Consider the following 10,106-nt stretch of genomic DNA (forward strand, 5'->3'; position numbering starts at 1 on the left):
TATTAAATCATTGTTTTTATCTTTCTAGATTAATTAAAACAAACTAACTTTTTTCATTGATTCATTAGTTAATATAGGATTTTAGTCAAGTAAGGAATAGAACAAAAATTCTTATCCAATAATCCAAATTATATATATACTATAAAAGTGAATGCTTTCAACAGTACATTTTAGTATTTTTATCAAAAATTTCCAATTAAGTCCCTCAAATTCTTCCATACCTTTTATTTTTAGGTGTTTTTTGGTCTTTTCAAGTTTCTACTGCTCACAACAAAATGACGCCGTTTAGGAGGGTATTTTCGTCCATCCACTACCCAATTCAGGGTTACGCACTTTTACTCTTGCTTTGCCTCCTCACATCATCTTCTCTGATCTGCACTTTCTTTCTTCCTCATTCCTTCTACATCGGAGACCATGAGTTTTCATCGGAAACCTGTCTTCTCCTTGTCTTCTCCTTGCCTTCACCCCGCTGATGCAAAATATTATGTCGGTCTCTCTCCTCGCTTGATGGAGGTTAGTTTTGTCTTTTACGTGTGTGCTTCTAGGTTTCAGATTTTTCATCAATTTGGTCATTACCTTTTGCTCTCACCTGATCTGCTTCTTCCTCTTTCGGTTTCTGCCTCTATTACTCTTTGTCGGTGCGATGTCTTTGCTCTTACGCAGATTTTCAGAACCAGAGCATTCCATTATATTGATCGGTATTTTTCTCAATATCTGGTACTTTTTCTACCTTTATCAGTTATGTATATATATTCTGAATCACAGTGATTGTTTTCGTCCGATTTATGACTCACACTTTGCCTTTTTCCAGTCTTCATGTCTCAATTGATACTTTATATATCTGCTGTAGAAAGACAAGAGTTAGGATGTATTAATTTCAGTTTTTCCCCTTTCCATTTCTTTCTAATTATTAGTTTTCAATCTATTTCCCTCATTGTGACCTGATCTAGGTTTTTGAGGACTTCATTTTTGTTGCTTTGTTTTCATTTCGGGTTATCGGTTGTTAATTAAAGCTTTGGAATCTATGAGTTGAAGAGATAAATAAAACTATAAATCCATTTCAATTATCCTTTTCCTTCTACTATTTCAATATTCAAATCTGAATCATGTTTTCTTATTTTCATTCTAATAGCAGATCTGGTTATTTTCTCTATTTAATTGCTTTTTCTATTTCATTCTTTTTCTCCTACGGGTTTAGATCTGCTATTTTATTCTTTTGCTTTTACCATCTCTTGCTTTCTTTATTTTACTGATCTTTAGGGTTATTTATTTTCCTTTCTGACCTTTATTTGTGCAGATCTACGAAGTACTTAGTAGGCGGAATTGTGGTCGGCGTTGAAAGATCAGGTTGTCCTAGCTTATGCTTAGTTTTAAAACGCATGAAGTGACTACTATCTCTCTTTTTGTTCATTCTTTCCTTTGTATCTGGGTTTTTCTTTTCTTAATTTTCCAGGAATCTTCTTTTTCTTACCTATTATTTCCATAGATGAAATGGAAAAGCATGTCATGATTTTGAGCTGGTAAGATTTCATTTATTTAGGTTTCTTGCTGTGGGATTGAGTGTCTGTGCCTCACTGGATGGTTAGATCTGAACAAAGGTATGCATATTTCTTTATTTAGATGACTTCTAATTTCTAGGGTTCTATTATTTTGTTTGTTGCTCTGTTTGTAACATTTTGATTTTTCTTTTGCTCCGTGACAATTTTTAGGTTCGATATGATCTTAGGTGCATGTTTCTAATTTTTCTGTGTTTTATTTTATGTGCTTTTTCATGTTTCAAATTTTTCACTTCTTACAGACCAAATGTAACCAAATAATAAAATTTTGGATATATCAGGAGCCAAACAATGCTTTAAGCCTTTTTTATTAACTCAGTTTCTACTGGTAGGCTTCTTTTCTATCTTCTAATCATTTGTTTGTTTTGTTATATTCCTCTATAGTTCTCCCCTGAACTCAAATTTCTTATTCCCTTTTACTCTGTCGGTGCGATGTGTTTGCTAACTATCGGGGAATCAAATTAATGAGTCACACTATGAAACTTTGGGAGCGAGTGATTGAACAAAGGCTAAGGAGGACGGTGAAGATCTCGGAAAACCAGTTTGGCTTTATGCCGGGAAGATCAACTATGGAAGCCATCCATCTAATGAGACAATTAATGGAGCACTATCGAAATAAGAAGAAAGACTTGCATATGGTTTTCATTGACTTGGAGAAAGCATATGATAAGGTACCAAGGGAAGTACTTTGGTGGGCCTTGATAAGGAAAGGCATTTCGCGGAAATATATTGACATCATAAAGGACATGTATGAGGGAGTATGCACGAGTGTACGTACTAGTGTTGGGAAGACTGAAGAGTTTCCTATTACGATTGGAGTGCATCAAGGTTCCGCACTAAGCCCATTTCTTTTTGCCATCGTTATGGATGAACTAACAAGTTCACTTCAAGATGGTATACCATGGTGCATGCTGTTTGCAGATGATATTGTGTTGGTTGAGGAGACGAAAGAAGGAGTGGAGATGAAGTTGGAACTATGGAGGCAAACTCTAGAATCTAGAGGCTTTAAGTTGAGTCGAAGTAAGACAGAATATTTGGAGTGTAAGTTTAGCGGCCGTAGGAGTAGGGAGGCAGGGACAATCATCCTAGATGGGAGAGTTGTTCAGGCCTCGGATTGCTTCCGGTATTTAGGATCTATTATCCAAACGGATGGAGAAGTAGATGGAGATGTTGCTCATAGGATTAAAGCTGGTTGGTCGAAGTGGAAGAGTGCTACGGGTTTCCTTTGTGATCCCGGCATGCCTAATAGATTGAAGGGAAAATTCTACCGGACGGCAATTAGACCAGCATTGTTATATGGTACGGAGTGTTGGGCAGTGAAACACTGCCACATCCATAAGATGTCGGTGGCGGAGATGCGTATGTTGAGATGGATGTGTGGTCACACGAGAAAGGACCGGGTGCGTAATGAAATAATTAGGACAAAAGTAGGGGTCACATCTATTGAGAATAAAATGAGAGAAAACCGACTAAGGTGGTTTGACCATGTGAGACGTAGAGCGCTTGATGCGCCGGTTAGGAGAACCGAAGAGTGGCAAAGGGATGTAGTGGTGAGGGGTAGGGGAAGACCTAAGCAAACTTGGAGGAGGGTGATCGAGAGTGATATGAGTTTATTGGGAATTGAGGAAAATATGGTAGTGGATAGGACGGAGTGGAGGGAGCGAATCTGTGTCGCTGACACGACTTGATTTTCACGGTTTTATATGATGGTTCATGTTAGCCGACCCCGAATCATTTCGGGACTAAGGCTTTGTTGTTGTTGTTGTTGGTGGTGCGATGTGTTTGCTCTTACATAGATTTTCAGAACCAGAGCATTTCATTATATTGACCGGTGTTTTTCTCAATGTCTGGTACTTTTTCTACCTTTTTCAGTTATGTATATATATTCTGAATCACAATGATTGTTTTCGTCCGATTTATGACCACACTTTGCCTTTTTCCAATCTTCATGTCTCAATTGATACTTTATATATCTGCTGTAGAAAGACAAGAGTTTGAGGCATGTATTAATTTCAGTTTTTCTCCTTCCCATTTCTTTCTAATTATGTGTTGAATTTTTGCCCAATTGTTAAAAAGATCTTCTTTCTATTTTTACATATTGAAATTTTAAGCATAATTAATATGAAGTTTTATAATATGATTGTTTGGAAAGTAACGAGCTCTTACAAATGCTTCCAACTATGTTTCCTTTGAATGGTTTTTTATGGTCGGATGAAATAAAGGTGATCTTCTCAACCATCAGGTAGTTGTTGATTCCAGATGTGTTTTCAATATATTTCCCTCATTGTGACCTGATCTAGGCTTTTGAGGACTTCATTTTTGTTGCTTTGTTTTCGTTTTCTTTTGGGTTTATGGGTTGTTGTTAATTAAATCTTTGGAATCTACGGGTTGAAGAGATAAATAAAACTAAAATCCATTTCAATTTTCCTTTTCCTTCTGCTATTTCAATCTTCAAATCTGAATTTTTTCTTTCCTCTTAACGTTCCTGTCTTACCTAAAAATACAAATTGTGCAGATTAATCTTTTTTTTTTCATTTTCTTAAGGGTTTCCCATTAATTTGCAGGTAGTATGATCTAGATCAGGAACAAATTTCTAAGATGGTTAGTTTTTCCTGCTTCAATAAAATTTCACTGCAATTGACCTATGTTAACTCTTTTGTTTTTGGGATATGAACCGTTTCTAAACACTTTCTGGGTATTATTTGAATCACGTGTTCTTCTTTTTACTTGATTAATTTGATAATGCTTTTGTGTATGGGATATGCATTGCTTCCAAAGACTTCTTTGCTGTTATTAGAATTATGTGTTCTTCATATTACTTAATTAATCTCATAATGTTTTTATTGGAAATGATAAAATTTGTACTTCATTTGGTCTTATAAGCACAAAAAATATGTTGTTTTAAGAGCACAATAATATAAATTCAAAAGTATCCGATTATTTTTGTAAGCTTTGGTTACTTTGGACCTGCAGTTTTGGATCTCAGATATCAGTTGGAACTAGACCGACTGGTTAGTAGGTTTGATATTTTCAAATTCACGATGAGAAACAGTCAGTTTATGTCTAACCTTGGTTTTTTTTCTTTTATCAATGTATATAGATAGTTCCTAAAAAAACAATTATGAAAATTGATATATTTTTTTGGTTTAAATACAGCATTAAAGATTTTTTTAAATTCCCGAAGCAAAGCGAGGGTTACTTTCTAGTAAGAAATATTTCCCGATAATTTCAAGTTATCATGAATCTATTTACACAAGTAACCATAAGAAATCAAAAAATTTAAGGCATTAGGAACACACCTTGAAGAATTCTATTCACATGAACCAAGTCTTCACTAGTAAACATCCTCGTAAGAAGAAACTACTACTGATACCATTAAACCATGAATCTAATTACGGAAACTATTAGGGGTGAACTTGCTTATTTGCATCTCACGAACATGATGTGGTGACAGCGTATTTCTATCATTGGTAGCCTTTGCAAGCATGGTTCGGACAATGAAGCATTCCACCTCTTTGAAAATGAATTTTCCTCATGTTAATTGATGACAATGCTTCAAACACCAACCATATTTTTCCCTTCAAACAACCAACTTGCTTCATTTATATCACCCAACCTTCAAATGGAACAAAAGAACTTGTAAAAAACAGAGTCAAACAGAATCTCAAGCAGAAATCCTATTTATCACATGTCATTTAACAAGTTAAATAACAACAAATTAGATGTGGCTTAGAAGTGAAAACACCATTCTAAAATAATAAAAATCAACTCAGTCACTTGTTCATTTTTGCCAAAATTATTGAGTCTACACTTTAAATTTGAAATGTGATATTATTAAAAATTAAATGAATGAATGCAGGGCACTTGACAACAAAACGCGATATTTATAGTTTTGGAGTAGTACTACTAGACCTATTAACATGAAGAAGAGAAATGGATAAACTAACACCAAAGAGGGGGCAAAACCTAATTGATTGGGTTAAACCTTACCTGAAAAGTAGTAAGAGATTGTAGTACGTATCAAGTCAATGGCCACCTTCAGTGCATAAGTATGGACCCTAAAATGGCAGCCACTGTCGAAACACTTGAAGCTCCTGAATCTTACAAGGACATGGGTTTATCAAGTCAATGGCCACCTTCACAAAAATCAAAGAGAATTGACGAACTTCGAGCAATAACAAGAGTAATCCCAACAATTACGTGTGAATTGTGTATTTTTATTAGTAATGTGGATCTTGTAAATATGTGATCAGTGATATATATGTGGCTATGTGTATAAACCTTGCTTTGGAAATGGATATATAAAAAAGCATAATTTAGTTTAAATAAATTACTGTCTTCTTTTATGTGTTATAGTACTCAGAAACAAGTATACAAGTACATGAAAACCAAAACTAGCAGTGATATTGCAAATCTTGTTCAGTGTACAAGGTTTGCAATTAAGATTTTGCTCAGCCATAAAACGGAACAAACAAGTTACAGTCCGATATGATAACTAATCGGTGTTACCATCCCAAGTCTGCGATTGCCATAGAGTTACAGGTTTTCTACTTACATTTCAATCTAAAACAAGACCGTGTTTTTCAATTTGCTACCCTTAGAACCTACATTTTCTGTTTAATTTAGGGTCATTAAGAGAACCTCTAAGCTATAGATTTACTTTTGAGGAAATAGGAATTTAAACTGAAAAAACAACATTTGAAAGATAAATAAATAATTCCAATTAGGATGTAATGTTAATGATCTAGTTGGCCCTTAATGAACTATGTTCTGACCACCTACTAGCATCGGTAAATATTATACACAAAATTGAAAAACACACCAGAAATTGTTCAAGAAAAGCAAGACTTGAAAGGTTCTACCAGTTTTAACTTTAATTATGACTATGATCATACCATTGAACCAGAAGTTATGAATCTAAAATCATGTCTTTGAACGATTAGTATCATATCAGAAGTTATATCTTTGAACAACACAACATGATTCAGATCCAGATACCACATCAATGACCAGTGCTATATGAGCCAAGTTATGAATTTCAAATGAGACTTGAAAGGCTTTTTATCAGATTTATCGGCCTTAATGCAACACAAATTACCTGTTTTCCATTAGTGCTAATTCCTGCAGACCCCCACCTATTGCGAGTTGATTTGCCCAAGATCATATCATTGACAGGCAGGTTTACATAATATTACTCATATTACATGTCATTGTCTAGTTTTTCCATTCTGATAGTTTTGATGGTATTAAACAAGCAGTATGTATTAGGTGGTTCCTGACATTGTGTTGGATATAGCCATATTCTCTTGGACAGTTTTCTTTATGCTCTGCTTCTCAACCTCAATCATAGAAACATGACTTAGAATTACAACAAGATCTGATAACTGATAATTGGTTATGTGTACAAGAATTGTGGGGAGCTATTTCCTACAGGGTTGGCTCAAGTTGTAGAACAAGATGAATGGAATTTAATTTCAGCTCAATTTAAAAGAAAAATCGAAAGAAGATAAAGAAAACCTGATCAACTGTCTATTGATCTTGAGGAGTGGCCTGAGCCTTTAATGCTTCCTCTCTATTAACATGGGGATGGTGGCATAACATGTAAAGGCGTTAGAGAGAAACAGGGATCATGTGTACTTTTTAGGCACTGCTCAACTGCAAGTTGAACCTGGTAATCTTCACCATGCCCTAATGCTTCCCAATTTGACTCATAAAAAGGATCCATTCCCTAGATAAAATCAGCAATCAATAGAGAGTAATTAGAAAAAGAGATAGGAACTGACAACTAACAAGCAATGTTATGAATTTCAAAAGTACATGAAGCAGCATTACAAACCCAAACTCACAAATCTATGATCTCTAATCTACTTTACTAGGTAATGTCTGGAAAAATAAAAAGTGACGCAAACCCTTTTTCAATTTAGTGGCTTTATCTAAAACTCAGAACTTGAAAACAAGCAAGACAGAGAACATAAAAGCATGAACCATAGTAATTGCTCCCATCTCTATTAAAATAAGGATGGAATTGCTTCACTTTCATAACCATAGTGGGAAAATATAAAATTGAAATGGAGAAAAAGGAAATAGATATGTAAAGAATACTCTCACTTACTTTTGCTAGGAAGGCAGCTTAGAGTTTAGCGGCTGAGCAACTCGGATCAACACCTAGTATGGTGTAAGCAGAGGAAGTGGAAAGCTGAATTTTCTCTCCCAATTTCTCTGTGCAATTAATTGTGAAATTGGACTTCGAATTTGGAACACAGTTTTGAAATGGAAGAAATTAAGGAATGTAACTGAGTAAACACAAGGCCTCCATTCCTCTTCCTATTGAGGAATTAGGGTTTAGCGCTGAACTTGAAAAGACTCTAAATCTTTGTCAACAGTGAGGAAACGTGGGCAATCGAGGAAGATCTCGGAGGAACGTTGTTGGAGAAAGCCTTGTTAGATTTAGGGTTAGGATAAAGGGGTTGATGGAGAACGAGTAGGAGGACGTGATGACGTGAGGAGGGTTTTGCAGGGCTAGTAGAGGCGGATATACAGTAGAGCCGTGTTGAAGAAAGGGAGAGAGGGACTTCGGATTAGACACGATTGCAATTCAGAGGACTCTTCAAAATCCCTTTTTCCTTCATTGAAGCCAAATATTTGGGGGGAAATCAATGGCGGTATATTTTGCGTTGGAGGGAAATATCGGAGACAAAACTCCAATTAAGGAGGGGAATTTAATACTAATTATCGTATTTTTTTTTTATTGTGAATAAGGATATGTTAATAACAGGGTAATATATATTAATAACAACAAGTTTTGTTTACGGTCATTAATAGTATTTAAGTTTTAGTGAGAGTAATATTTTACTCTCGTAGAAAAGTATTTTTAACAAGGGTATTAGATGTACTGTCGTTAAATTTAGTCGTTATAAAACAAAATTCTTGTAGTGTTTGATCCCTTTTTCTGTGCTTCAAAAGTAATTAGGCGGCTCCCCCTCCCATAAGATTTCATTGTATATATATATATAGGGATAAAGAGTTTCACCCTAATTAAAATTGAGTTTAAAAAAATAATTATTAATTTCTTAATAATGATAAGCTTATAAATTTTTGTTGAATATATTATCACAAAAATCGTACTTATCTTCTCTTAATATCAATTAGTTACAACTATTTAATATATAAGAATTATTTTTTTAAAATATAAATATATAATATTTATTTTTATAATAAAACTTAATTAATTATTTTAGAATTCTAATTTCAAAGATTTACATGTATGATTTTTTTTTACGAGCGTTACAGTTATACCCCTCTAAAAATAATTTCCTCCTCGAAATTCAAAAGTGATGTCAAAATTAAATCGACTAAAAAAAAATTCTAGAAATTAAATTATCACAAAAAAAATAGAGATGAAATTTTCAAATTTAAAATCAACAAATTTAATTAATTTCAAGCAAAACAACTTAAGGTTTCTTTGCCTATAAAAACCATAATAGGGTATAAATAAATTTAATTGAATAACTAAAGAACAGAAAACTCAAGGGCACAAATAAAAGGATTGCTCCTTTTGTTAGTAGAAATAAAACTATATGCAGAATTAAAATTGTCTGTTTCACTTAGGGTACTCAATTATCAATATAAAATTAATAATGTTGTAAAACTTGTTTTACGTACAAAATTTGGTTAGCAACGAGTTTTATTAATACAAATTTAATTAACTCAAAAATTGAAAGTAAAAAAAATAAGACCTTACTTTCAAATTAGGGTATTTTTACTTCATAAATCTTTTTATGGCACCTCCCAATTAGATCACTAGATGTCATCTTTCTCAACAAAACAAAATAAAGCAATCTAAGATTTAGTTATGTAATATAATTACATATATGATATCCGGCTAAATGATGTCATATGCATAACGTCATCACTATACTTATTACGGCCCAAGTCCAATACGTGTACAAAGCCCAAGCGTGTCTAAAGAAACCATTACAAAGTAAGGCGGTCCAAAATCCAACAACATGCAACCCATCAAAGACCTCTTACAATCCTACGAGATAAATGATTTGTCACACCCGACCCAAAACGGCATCGGGTATGAAAGGAATATAAAATAACGAACGCCTAATAATCTGAAAGGCGAACCGATTTACTAATAGATAAAAATTCATTTGGACTACCTAAAGTTTTATTTATTATTTGGCTTGGACTTGATAATTCTATCAAGCTTCCTACGTATCCTGAACGTCTTTTCATATTTAAACCGAAAATCAAAGCCACGTAATTCTACTAAAAGACCCGATTCAAACTCCTCTACGTTCTGAAACGACCGGTGATCAAATCAAACTCAAAGTCTAATTAACCCGACTATTTTTATCCAAACAAACTGTTCTTAACGAACGAATTAACACAAGGTCTAACAAAAAGAATCATTATTACCAACAAATGAATCCAAGTCTAATATGTCTCTTGTACCATAAAATCAGATTTTTACAAATCCCATCCCAAAACAAACCCACTCACACCGATCAAATTAAACGTAAATTCAAATATATCCACATTTGA

General features: G+C 33.9%; 2 long non-coding RNA genes across 7 annotated transcripts; one reads left to right on the plus strand and one right to left on the minus strand.

Annotated features, from left to right (window-relative positions):
- The first annotated feature begins 382 nt into the window (after positions 1 to 382).
- On the plus strand, positions 383 to 1,509 carry LOC136230554 (uncharacterized). Its single transcript, XR_010689451.1, has 3 exons — positions 383 to 513; positions 664 to 717; positions 1,298 to 1,509. It is a non-coding gene; the product is annotated as an uncharacterized lncRNA (long non-coding RNA).
- Positions 419 to 8,223, minus strand: LOC136230545 (uncharacterized). Of its 6 annotated transcripts, none has more exons than XR_010689446.1 (5): positions 7,669 to 8,223; positions 7,074 to 7,284; positions 5,547 to 5,692; positions 4,856 to 5,172; positions 419 to 841 (listed from the first exon to the last, which is right to left on the minus strand). It is a non-coding gene; the product is annotated as an uncharacterized lncRNA (long non-coding RNA). The 6 variants fall into 6 exon arrangements; XR_010689445.1 differs by having other exon boundaries at positions 419 to 844; XR_010689448.1 differs by lacking the exon at positions 419 to 841 and adding an exon at positions 6,655 to 6,883 and having other exon boundaries at positions 3,343 to 5,172.
- Positions 8,224 to 10,106: the final 1,883 nt, after the last annotated feature.

Source organism: Euphorbia lathyris, chromosome 1 (assembly GCF_963576675.1).
Source record: "Euphorbia lathyris chromosome 1, ddEupLath1.1, whole genome shotgun sequence".
Classification (NCBI taxonomy): domain Eukaryota; kingdom Viridiplantae; phylum Streptophyta; class Magnoliopsida; order Malpighiales; family Euphorbiaceae; genus Euphorbia; species Euphorbia lathyris.